We start from the raw sequence: 13,746 nt of genomic DNA on the forward strand, positions 1-13,746 counted from the left end.
TCCAAAATAGCCCATCGCGGACTCTTTTTTTTTTTTTTTTAAGATTTTATTTATTTATTTGACAGAGAGAGAGACAGCCAGCGAGAGAGGGAACACAAGCAGGGGTAGTGGGAGAGGAAGAAGCAGACTCATAGCGGAGGAGCCTGATGTGGGGCTCGATCCCACAATGCCGGGATTACGCTCTGAGCCGAAGGCAGACGCTTAACCGCTGTGCCACCCAGGCGCCCCCCAATCGCGGATTCTTAAAAAGATCTCTTTAGGATATATCAGGATGGGATCACTGGATCTTAGTGATCTAAGTGATCGAAACCTAACTATTTTGAGCATGTTCATAGAATTTCCAGAATGGAACTCCTACCGGCAGTGCTCTATGACTCACCAAACCTTGGATTCCTTCATTTTTATAGTTTAAGTAACGTGATAGTTTAACATGACATTGTTAAAATTTCCACTTCTCTGGTTGCTAGTGAATTTGGGAATCTTTTAGTATGTATTGGGCTTCCTTTGTTGTGAATGCTTATTCATGTCCTATGCCCATTTTTTCAATTATATCCCAATTTCAATTATACCTTCACTTTGTTTTTACATCCCTTTGTTTTGTTTTTGCTATTAATGATTCATTGGTTTCAAATACTGCAAATACTTTTCTTAGTCACCTGTCTACTAATGTTACCTGTGGTGTCTTACCCTGAATAGCAATTGTTAATTTCTTCTTTAATTTCGGTGTAGTCAACATCTATTTCTCATCTTACCGTTTGCCTTTAGGATCCTGTTTAGGAAGCTTGTCCGCAACCATATATCGCAAATATATTCTCCTATATTTTCTTCCATTAGTGCTGTTGTTTACTTATAGTCTATTATTTATATGGATAAGGGAGGGATACAGTTGTATATTTCTTTATCTACTGAGCCAATTATTCTAATACCCCTGATAATAAGTGCTTTCACTTTTCCATTGTTTTGGGGTGTGAATTTCATATATTAATTTACACACACACACACACACACACACACACACACACACACACACACACTATCTGTTCTGTTTCACTGGCTTATTTATTCTTGCTCCGGCTCATACTGTTTTTACGAGTAAAGCTTTGATTTAGTCTTCATATCTGGTAAGACATGCCCCTGTGCTTTCCTCTTGTTTATTTAAATTGATTTAGGTATTTAGGCTTCTATTCATCAATATAAAATTTATAAGTTTGTCGAGTTACTCTTATTTGAATTGAATTTATTGGGAGGGAATTCAATTTTATTGACTTGAATTTATATAACTAATATAATTCATACTAGGCAAAACTGAAACATGAGCACAGCTATCTCTCCACTTAATCAGATCTTTTATATCCTTAAATATTTTATTCATAAAGGCTTATACATTCTTTAATTAATTCCTAGTTCTTGCTGGTTTTGTTAATGGTGTCCTATTTTCTGTTATATTTCTAGCTGGAATTGGTTACTGAAGGGATGTAATGGTATTTACACACTGTAAAAAAAAATCAACATCACTGCTTTTGAAAGGAACTTAATTTTTATAGTAGGTTCATGTTTGTAAAACACTTTAAAACCACTGTGTGTGGGGGTGCCTGGCTGGCTCAGTTGGTTGAGCGCCTGACTTTTGGTTTCTGCTCAGGTCATGATCTCAGGGTCGAGGGATCGAGCCTCGTGTAGGGCTCTGAGCTGAGTGTGGAGCCTGCTTCTCTCCTTCTCCCTCTGCTCCTCCCCCTCTTCCATTTGCGTGCTTTCTCTTTCTCTCTCTTAAATAAATAAATAAATAAATAAATAAATAAATAAATGCAATCTTAAAAAAAAACCAAAACCCATTGCGTGTGTCTGTTCCATGGGAAATCCCCTACCCAGTTCTGTTCTTCATGTCTACGCTGCTCAGGGTCCCCATCCTAGCTTCACCATTCTAGCTTTCTTTTCCCGAATATTAAAAACATGCTCTTTAAAGAGACTAAAATGATATGGAATCTTATGTAACCTCCATATTTACATACTTTTAAAGTTTTTCTTTTATTCAAATTCTACTCAAGTCTGATTCCTTTCTCAACTCAAAAGAGAGGGACTTTCAAGACATTTTTGGACCTGAGAGCACATAAGCTGATTTCAGTATCAACCAATATTTGTGTCTGCTGCTAGGGACACAATTAGCTTATATAAACTGAGATGAATCATGTTGTAATTGGTTGTTTTTTTGTAAGAATTACCATTATAGCTTGGAGAAAAAAGTAGCAGTGGGCTGCTTAGAATAGCTGTATGATGGGAAATAATTCACTTACATGTTATTGAAGTGGGAGTTTATGGAAAAGAAAAGATTAGAGTTTAATAAAAGTGTGTATTAGAGAATTATATCCTTGGTATAAAGTAATAGGTAAATAAATTATAATATTTTGTCCTAATGAAATTGCTGACACTTTGATTTGTGACCTCGACGTTATTTAGGAGGTGCCAAAAAAATTGCTGCCGAGAATTGTACTTATTGCTGAGAAATTTGAGCAATTTTAGAACAATAATTCAATGGTAGGATGTCCAACATTTAAACTTGATTGAAACAGAGAAAAACTTTAATTCCAGCATAATAACGTTGAGTATATGTACATTAACTGAAATCTATTTTTCCTATGTCAGTTAAGTCAAGAGGTTGGGCACCTTTTGCTGCTGCTTACCTTCCTGGTTAGTTAGAATTTTGATTCTGCTAAAAAGAAATGATAGAACACTTAAGTCAAATTTAGGAGATTTATAATTTTAGTTTGCATATTTCCTCATAAAAATAAGTCTGTTTCTGTTTTGGGGGTTTTTGTTTGGTTGGGTTTTTTATATTCCACATATGAGTCATATCATATGGTATTTGTCTTTCTCTGTCTGATTTATTTCATTTAGCATAATGTTCTCTCGGTCCACCATATTGTTGCAATGACAAGATTTCACTCTTTTTTATGGCTCAGTAATATATATATAAGAACCCATATTTCACATCTTCTGTATCCACTCATCTATTGATCAGCACTTGGGTTGCTTACATATTTTAGCTATTATAAATAATGCTGCCATAATCGTTCCACATTTCTGTTACAGTGTTCTGGATTTCTAGTTTCTTTTTGATTCTTTCTTAGAGTTCTCACTCCTCTCTTTATACCACCCATATTTTCTTTAATGTTGTCTACTGTTTCCATTAGACCCCTTGAGATATTAATCATAGTTATTTAAAATTTCATCTGATAATTCCAGCATCTGTATCAGCTCTGTGTTGATAAGCCTGCGTGCAGCTTGGAGAATGATTTCAAGTCTGCCGCGTGTCTTGCTTTGACTGCTCCTGAGTAGGTGCAACCCAGCATATGTACACATCTTTCTGACCCCAGACACGTATATGATCTCAAGAAGTCTTTCTTGACTGCCTCTNTCCCTGGTTCTTTTCATTACACTTCCGGCTGCTATGTAATTTTGTATGAGAACAAGCAGCCTTCTCTTAATTGTTCTCCACCGAGATCTTAGTTATTTTCAATAACATCCTTAAGCATAGAGCTCTCCACTCTCTCTTCCAAATAAAGGCTTAGACAAAGCTGTGGACACCTTTATCCTTGTGGTCTGCCTTTCCTCCTGGACAGAACCCATGTGCCACTGCACTTGATCTCTGGCAGGAAACTGCTCCGCCTTCACCCGCTACCAGTGACTACTCACTGGGGTCCAGGCAGGCCCTGATCTTCTCAGCTTGCTCCTCCCAGCCTGGAACCTCCTCCTTTCCAGCTAGCTGGGGATGGGGTAAATTGGAGCCTTAGGCTTTTTAGCCTGCCATACCTGGGGTAGGGTTTCTGTCTTGAAGGGAGGCTCTATCTAGGAAGAGAGACCCTGTCTACTACCCCTGCAGAAGTAGAGCTATTCTAGCACTTCAGTAATAGAGCTCCTGTAGCACGGGCCTGAGCAAGATGAAATACCACCTGCCTACCCTTCTTGTGGTCATCATAGCCCCCGACCTGGAGCTGGGGGGAAAGGAATCTTATTCTTGCTTGCAAATTCCAACCAAGAAGAGGTAGAGCTTCCATAATGTGGAACTGAGGGAGTACGTAAAGGAGTGGACCATGGTTCAGATGTCCCAGCCTCTCATTGTTCTGACCCAAGATTTACCATATTTTCTTGAATGTTTGCTCATTTGCTCTGTGTCCTTAGTACAATTTCCGGACTATGAATGATTGATTTTTATAATTTTTACCAGTTAAATCATTGTTTGGCTGGGGAGAGGGTCTGCTCAGCTCTTTAATTCATCATTCTGAAAATCCTGCCCCAGACACATTTTTTTTTTTTTAAACCGGTGGAGACCTGGTGTGGTAAACTGGGATCTGGAAGAGCCACAATAAAATCTTAGTTGTCACTACCTGGAAGGAAAGAGAAATTATTCCCCATTTCTCCTCCAGATGGATGGTCCCAAGGCACATTTCCTTCTTCCTTTTTTTTTTTTCTTTTTCAAGTTTTTAAATTCCAGTTAGGTAACATACAGTGTTTTATTCGTTTCAGGTGTAGAATTTAGTGATTCGACAGTTATATACAACACCTATGTTCATCACAAGTGCCCTCCTTAATCCCCATCATCTATTTTACCCATCCCCCAACTCACCACCCCTCTGGTAACCATCAGTTTGTTCTCTAAGTTAAGAGTCTGTTTCTTGGTTTTCCTCTCTTCTTTTCCCCCATGTTCTTTTGTTTTGTTTCTTAAATTCCACATATGAATGAAATCATAAGGTATTTGTCTTTCTCTAACTGACTTATTTCAGTTAACATTATACTCTCTAGCTGAATCCACGTCATTGCAAATGACAAGATTTCTTTTTTTATGGCTGAGTAATATTCCATTACATATATTTTATATAGATATCACATCTTCTTCTTTATCCATTCATCAGTCAGTGGACATTTGGGCTCTTTCCATATTTTGGCTATTGTTGATAATGCTGCTAGAAATATCAGGGTCAAGACACATTTCTTACAGCAACTGATCAGGGTTAGCCAACTTTTATATCATTTTCATTTCCATCCCTGTTTTTCTTCTTCTTTATTTCCTGACCCAGCATTTGCTCTTAAGCCTCTGCCTTTGGTTCTGCTTTCTGGGGGAACCCAGTATAAAACATATACCATGTTTCTCTCTCTGTCTCTTTTTTAATTTTGCTCCATGCTTTATAAATAACATAATTTGGGTTAACCATTGCATTACATTTTTCTAAATTTAATAATTAAAGCTAGCATAAAACTTATTCCTTGGCTTAAAAATTATTATGAAAATGAAAAAAAATTGTATTAGACTATATGACTTAAATGTCTTTACTTGTAGTACTACTTTAAGGTTTATTTTTCAGTGGTATTATCCCTCAAAATGCATATGAACACATTCATTTGAATTAAAAATGTAAGACTTGTTATTTCTTTAACAGCAAGTCAATCTGATTTGGCTAACTGGGGTAACAAATGAAACCTAATCTTGTAATTAGGTTCAAAGTGGACATTTTCAATAAGCAAGTTTAACCTGCAGGTCTAAGATTTTGACAAAGCATATTTAAATCACATGACATAACAAACCATTTTGTCAAACATACTGTATGGAAAATATGCTGAAATTAGAAATATTTTAATTTTCCCTTGTGACTGTACCAGGTGGTTTCAAGTGAAAAAAATATATAGTTAATGCTTCCCCAGGATGGTGGCTGCTAAGGACGGTTGTGGCTCAGGAGAAGCGGCTGCAGGGTATGGGCGGCAGCAGGGTATGGGCGGCAGCTCCACATAGGGATTCCTGAGGCCATGTTTGTGGAAAATGTAGATTCTTTCATGAAACAGCTTGGGAATGAGACTGCAGCTACAGTAGCTGGATGAACAGTTACCAGAAGTATAAGTTTATGGAACTCAACCTTGCTCAAAAGAAAAGGACCCTGAAAGGTCAAAATCCTGAAATTAAGCAGACTTTAGAAATTCTAAAATACATGAAGAAGAAAAAAGAGTCCACCAGTTCAACTGGAGAACACATTCTTACTGGCGGATAACCTGTATTGCAAAGCTTCAATTCCTCCTACTGATAAAGTGTGTCTGTGGTTGGGGGCTAATGTAATGCTTGAATATGATATTGATGAAGCTCAGGCATTGTTGGGAAAGAATTTATCAACTGCCAGGAAGAATCTTAAGTCTCTTGAGGAAGACCTTGACTTTCTTAGAGATTAGTTTACTACCACAGACAGAAGTGAATATGGCCAGGGCTTAGAATAGGGATGTCAAGAGAAGAAATACAGATGAATCTACCAAGAACAAAGCATAATGCTGGCAATTAAAAATGTGGTTCAGTTTTCCAAATATGTTATTTTAAATACTCCAAAGTTTATCCCTAAAGTTGGCATGACTTTGACTGATTTTTTTTAACAGCAAGAACAATAATTAAAACTTTAAAAAAAAGATAAACATCATTTTATTATAAAAACAAAATTCGTTTCAAATATTTTATTAAATTAGCAGGATTTTATTATTATTTTTATTTCCAACAAAGTAAATGCTACTTTCATTATCTTTTTTTGTTTGTCATTAAAAAAGCCTTAGCTGAAATGGCTAAGTATGCTATGGAAGCTGAATTCTGGACACTTTTCTTCATTGGCTGGTGTTACTCACTTGATGTGGTTAAACCAGTGTAGAGGTAGGAAAAACAGGTAAGTTTAAATATTTCCAAACTTGTTTTCTTTAGTACATATGGGGCCTCATGGCTCTCTGTTGCTGTTATTTGTCTTGTATAAATGGATTTTCTTGAATTACTGCTTAGCCAGTAACTATTAAGATATTCTGTACTGTTCGAGAAATGGTCATTTGCCTTCCTAAATAGTAAGAGAGCTATTGAGGCAATGCTTTTTCTTACCCTGCAGAAGTGCACAGTGTCTTTGCAATGCCAACATAAGGAAGATCTTGGCCAAATGAAATAACAACATTCTTTAGCCACTCAAAACTCTTGGCTAAGGCAATTTTATTCTTAACAGTTCTCCAAAACAGCTGAACAAGAGTATTAAAATAAATATAAATCTGCAGTGGTTGAAAAGATTTGTGAGCTTTTTTATTCATGATAAAACCTCATAGAAAGAATAGAAAAATCCCTATGGAAAGCTGTTGGTACAGTGGCTAGCACTAGGTGATAGAGATTCTGATAAAAACACAAATGTAGGGGCGCCTGTGTGGCACAGCGGTTAAGCGTCTGCCTTCAGCTCAGGGCGTGATCCTGGCATTGTGGGATCCAGCCCCACATCGGGCTCCTCCGCTATGAGCCTGCTTCTTTCTCTCCCACTCCCCCTGCTTGTGTTCCCTCTCTTGCTGGCTGTCTCTATCTCTGTCAAATAAATAAATAAAATCTTTAAAAAAAAAACACAAATGTATTATTCCATCTCCATGTAGTACAACACATACTCATACAATGTTTTGTACTCATATTTCATGATATTAAAACACGGAAGTTAAAAAATATATAGTTAATATCATTTGAGAAGTTTTGGTAAATTTCCTTTAACAACAAATGACCAATAATTAATAAATCATTTCATAACTCAAGAGATTTCTGATTGGTTTCTAATTCTTAGTATTATAGGGACCTAATCAAAGAAATAATTTTTGATAATAGATCATAATGTGATTTTTGGCATGAAACTCTAAAGGAGTTCAAAGAATTAAGTGACACTGATGTTATAAAACTCCTTTCATCCCTAGCTCCTTGTTTATATGAACAAGGTTTCTCAGAGCCTATGTCAATACACATGAACAAATAGGAATAGTCGGGCCTCCTTTAAGCAATCAATAGGATTCATCCACAGATACATTAAGTAATTGGGAAAAAAAGACCACATTTTTTTCACAATAAGAAGTACATTTTCAGTGCATTTTGCTTATTATATAATAATCTTTATTATATCTTATAAGATAAATATTTTGGTTAACTGGTTTTCATTAATAATTGCAGTTATAATTCAATGGGAGCAATTCAAGAGGGGAGAAAATTAACTATTAAAACTTTATGGTTACATAAAATTTTAGAAATTAAATTTGTATTTATTTACATAATTTGTTGCTGATAAGAGAGACACTCCATAAAATACTTTTAAACAATAAATATATATCGTATTATGTAACATTCTTCAGGGGAAAAATGATGAAATTGCAAATTGAGAAAGAAAAAGAAATCATAATTTGCAACTATTAAAGAAAAATTTTTCCATTATTGTTTTTAAGTGAATGATAGTGGATATAAATAACTATAGTATTCAGGTCCCATTAAATACATTTAAAAGAGTGTTATTAAAGTTTTATTTAAAAATTAATATTTGTAATAGTATAGACAATATTTATTTAAAAATCAATATTTGTGGGGCACCTGGGTAGCGCAGTCGTTAAAGCGTCTGCCTTCGGCTCAGGGCGTGATCCTGGCGTACCGGGATCGAGTCCCACATCTGGCTCCTCTGCTGTGAGCCTGCTTCTTCCTCTCCCACTCCCCCTGCTGTGTTCCCTCTCTCTCTGGCTGTCTCTCTGTCACATAAATAAATAAATAAAATCTTTAAAAATAAAAATAAAAATCAATATTTGTGATAGCATAGAAAATTGCATCCTATGCAATGATCTAAGTTTATTATGAAAAATTTAAGATATTACTGTGTGTAGGGGTATATTGCTTACAAAATCTTTTAGGAACGCACGAGCAAGAGCATTTGAAGGCCACTGACCTGGACCTAGCTGACTTGACCTAGTTCACTTACTGGACTTAAGCCCCAAAGAGAATACATAGAAGAAACCCAAATCATGCAAGGTGACTTAGAACTTTGAAACAGCTTTCTTACTAAATAACTGCTGAAAGAGAGAGAAGAGCCTGAGCCAATAATATAATGAGCCTTATGGAGCTTGAAGTACTGTATAAAGCAAATGGATTATGTCTCTTTTAAAGTCCTTCAATCGCCTGCCATTGAATTTAACATACATTCCAAACTCCTTATCACAGACTACAACCTGCATACCCAAGTCTGTTGCATGAAACAGCAGCAGCAATATCGTCTGGCATTTTGTTGAAAATGCAGAATCTACGATCCTACCTCATACCTTGACTCAGAATCTGTATTTTAAAAAGATTCCCAGGTACTTTGTATGTATGTTAAAGTATGTGGAGCACTGGCATACATGATGGTAAATGAATAATTTAGAAAATGTAGTGATAGTCAAGGTATTTGTCTTAGCTTAGAAAAAACCAACGCATGGTAGATTAGAAGCTTAAAAATGAAAGAACAAAATCCAGCTAGTACAAAACACCCAAGTGCTTCTCTACTCCATCAACTTTATTCTCCAGTCCCAGTCTCTCCCTTGTTTGCTGTGCCTCCCCCCAAATGTATCTTCTATCAATTCTTGTTGCAAGCCAACTTTTTCTTGCCTTGGGGCCTCTTTGCAGGCTATAGGAATTCTGCCTGAAATGCTACTCCTTTCCTTCTCAACAGACTATTCTCATCTTTCTCATCAGACTCAAAATCACCTCCTCAGAGCTATCTTTCATGATCACCCTCCCTAAAGTCTCTAATACTCTCACTGTCCCCTCTTTCTTTCCTTCATAGATATTAGCACAATGTGTAAGTTATTTATTAGTTTTAAACTTTTTTATATTGAAAAAATCTTACTAGTAAGAAGTTGCTAAAATAGTACAGAGAGTTCTGTGTACCTCTTACCCAACTTCCCCATTAACAACATCTTACGTAACCGTATTATACTATTAAAATCAGAAAACTGATAGTGATGCAGTAACCTGTAAGTTTTTGTTTGCTTAGTTGTTCTCTCTGATCACCCCATTTAAAGTTAAACCAGTCATTTTCTACCACATTCCCTTATTTGATTTCTTTCATTGTACTCACATCTTGTATACATTATCTGAAACTAATTTATTTGTTTACTTGGATGTGGTCTGTCTCCACTTCTAGGTTGTAATTCCCCTGAAGGCAAATGATTTGTGTGGCATTGTATAACCAGCACTTACAATAGTGCTGTAATTGTTAAACAAAAATACAGTAAGTGCTTAATAAATAGTAACTCAATAAATGAATGGATGTAGGTAGAGATCCAATTCCAAATATCACAGTTAATTTGTGTATTAGTAGTTGGGTAGCATGTTGTAACAATTAATTGTGTGCAACTGGTAGTTAAATAAGTTCTGGAGATCTAATGGACAGCATAGTGATTATATTCAATGATATTGTATTACATACTTCCAAATAGCTATGAGACCAGATCTTAAATGTTCTCACTACATAAAAGAAATAATAAATGTATGACATGATAGAGATGTGAGCTCAAGTTACAGGGGTAATTGTGTTGCCATATATATATATATATATATATATATATATATATATCAATAAGTTGTATACTTTATTTATTTTTTTTAAAGATTTTATTTATTTATTCGACAGAGATAGAGACAGCCAGTGAGAGAGGGAACACAAGCAGGGAGAGTGGGAGAGGAAGAAGCAGGCTCATAGTGGAGGAGCCTGATGTGGGGCTTGATCCCAGAATGCCGGGATCACGCCCTGAGCCGAAGACAGACGCCTAACCACTGTGCCACCCAAGTGCCCCAATAAGTTGTACACTTTAAATATACAGAATATTATGTGTCAATTGAAGATGCCAAAAAAATTAATTGTAGAATTCAATATTTCTGACCACATTTTATTGTTGTCAAATGTTAAGTGGTGGGAAGGAAATGTATAACCTCAGTTTCCTTGTCTACAAGAAGATACTCAGGAAACACAGTAATTCATACTTTGAGAACTCTTTTCTCCCATCTATAGCATTATTTTTAGTTGGGCTACTGATTTAAATATGTGCAAAAGTTCTTTAGAATGAAGATAGTATGTACCACACTTCTGTAAGATAATATTTTCAGGCAGATAGTTTTCAGCTCCACTTTTTTTTAATCGGATACCTGTAGCTACTTTTTGAAACAGTATCGGAAAGCTGCTTTGTTCAGACAAGAAGGAAATGACACTGATAGGGAAGAAAAAAACATTTCAAGGAAATGAAAGTGATAATTATTCTAGTTTGCATTGAAAATAGTGTTTCTCTTTGGCTTTGAGGTTTTTTTTTTTTTTTTAAAGATTTATTTATTTATTTGAGAGAGAGAGCATGAGCAGGAGGGACGGAGGGAGAAGGAGAGAGAATATCAAGCGGACTCCGTGCTAAGCATGGAGTGGCAGTGAGGCTCGATCCCATGACCCTGAGATCATGACCTGAGCCAAAACCAAGAGTCAGATGCTTAACTGAGTAAACTGCCCAGACACTCCACTGGCTTTGAGTTTTATTGCTGCCGGTAGATTCCAATGTCTCTGCAAAGATGGGTATTTTTGTTTCCATCTTTATTCTCATAAATTTTGATGCAATGTCAGCACTTTGGATTTCTTAATAAATTTGACTGTATCACTACAACATTTTCTATTTAAGGCTTCATATGAAAACTCCTTGACTCAACCAGTTTTCAACAGCTAAATATGAAGGCATATTTAGGTGTTAGTTTTGCATTGCTTTTTATGTTATACATTTTTAGATTAGGAAAGATTCAATTTGGACCAAACAGATTAATGTACATTAAAAGAAAATCCTGGCTCCTGTCACATGTTTGTTTGAAAGATATATGTTTTCATCTTTATTATATCCTGATTTTAGATGGCCATTTTGGGGGGGGGGGAGGAACAAATGAATTAATATGTATAAGTTGCTTAGGAAAGATATATTGGGACATGCTAAGTCCTCAATGTATATTAACTATAACAACTGTGATGATGATGTCACTCAGCAAATTTGAATATATAGTGTTAGTAGAAAATGTATGGTCCTTCAAACATAATAGCTGTTGGATCATTGCATCATATTTCAAATTGAGGGGCGCCTGGATAGCACAGTCATTAAGCGTCTGCCTTCGGCTCCGGGCGTGATCCCGGCGTTCCGGGATTGAGTCCCACAACGGGCTCCTCCGCTGGGAGCCTGCTTCTTCCTCTCCCACTCCCCCTGCTTGTGTTCCCTCTCTCACTGGCTGTCTCTCTCTCTGTCACATAAATAAATAAAATCTTAAAAAAATATATTTCAAATTGAGAGGTATCAACAACCAGGAACACTACGTAATGGTACCTTTATTTTTAAAGTATTGTTCAGTAAATAGAAATTCTGTTATAATGTGTACAATGGTATTTCACATTCAAATGAAGGGTGTGATATTTACTAATTTTTAAACACTCTTTGGCATGTCTGTTTTTACCTAGATTTCTGTTATCTTAAACTAATCATTCCTTCCTTCATTAATTTAATAACCATTTGTTGAATGTTTACCTTATGCCAGACTCAATGCTAGGCCTGAATATAAAACTATCAAAGATATTCCTGAGGAAATTCACAATCTAGTAGTAGGACAAAAAGGTATTTAGAAACAGAAAACCTGGAAAACATTGTGAACATTGTGAAAAGTCCTTTTGTGGGGTCCAGGGGTGGCATATACAACAAACATTTATTTCTCACAGTTGTGGAGGTTGACAAATCCAATACCTAGACTGGTAGATTCAGTGTCTGTAGAGGGGTTGCTTCCTTATTTATAGTTGGCTGTCTTCTCACTGTGTTTTGTGATACATCTTTATTGATCAAGTGATGGTAGCTTGAAGTTGGTAGTAGCTCTGATTCTGGGGTTGAGTGTATGACCAAGGCCGGTCAACACTACCACAGTCCCCATTGCCCTTAGAGGTAAGCATGCGACCCAAGATCAGTGAATGAGGCACAAGATTTCTGGAGAAAAGACTCTTGCTCTTTCTTACTAGATTAGAAAATGGGGAGGTTGCCATTGTCTTGCTACGATGGGAAACATGAGATTGAAGCTAACATAGTGAATGGCTTCTCTGAGGGATATAGCCAAACTGGTCCTGGAGATGTATATTGCCTGGGATTTCCTGCCTGACCTGAAGTCGATCTAATTCTGGTGTCTAAATCTCACGAGGGCCAGGACATTACCTTTACTTAGGCCAACTTACATCAGTTTTCTATCACCTACAATTAAAAGGATTTGATCTTAATATGAGTTAGAGGAAGAAAATATAACCAGGAATTATTAGGCTGTGGTGATAGATTAGAATTTAACTTTTGGTTTATTCTCTATCTTTGCCACTGACTATAAGCTCCTTGTGGGCAGGGACCATGTCTACCTTGACTATGTACACATATCCAGAACTTAGTCCAGTGTCTGGCATATAGATATAAAATATTTCTTGACTTAAGTAAAAAAGAAAAATAGAGACATGAAAAATCAAAGTAAAGAAGACTTTGAAATAATTTTTTCACATTGAAAAAATTATGAACTGAGATATAGTGATAAATGATAAATGAATTGCAGAAGACTGTAGTTACAAAGACAATAAAGAGAGTTTATTAGAGAGATAAGATTGGCACTTAGGCTAGCACACATGCCAAGAGAGGGTTTGACCAATACTAAGGGACGAGGGAAAAAAATCTCCTTTCTTCAGCCTTTTCTGGAACACACACAAGATCGTATGATAATTTATAACAAATTTTAAATTTTACACTTTTAAAAAAGAATAATAAGAATAAGTGAACAAAATAATAAAATATAAAATAGGGGCAGCAAGAGGTTTGTTGTTTTTTTTAAAGATTTTATTTATTCGAGAGAGAGAGAGAAAGAGAGAGATACCAAAAGCTGGGGTGGGGGGTTGG

The 13,746-nt window shown here is 36.0% G+C and overlaps 1 pseudogene; it reads left to right on the forward strand.

Annotated features, from left to right (window-relative positions):
• Positions 1-5,280: 5,280 nt before the first annotated feature.
• Positions 5,281-6,301, forward strand: LOC103661801 (annotated as a pseudogene).
• Positions 6,302-13,746: the final 7,445 nt, after the last annotated feature.

This window comes from Ursus maritimus, unplaced genomic scaffold (genome assembly GCF_017311325.1).
Source record: "Ursus maritimus isolate PB19 unplaced genomic scaffold, ASM1731132v1 scaffold_11, whole genome shotgun sequence".
In the NCBI taxonomy this organism is placed as follows: Eukaryota; Metazoa; Chordata; class Mammalia; order Carnivora; family Ursidae; genus Ursus; species Ursus maritimus.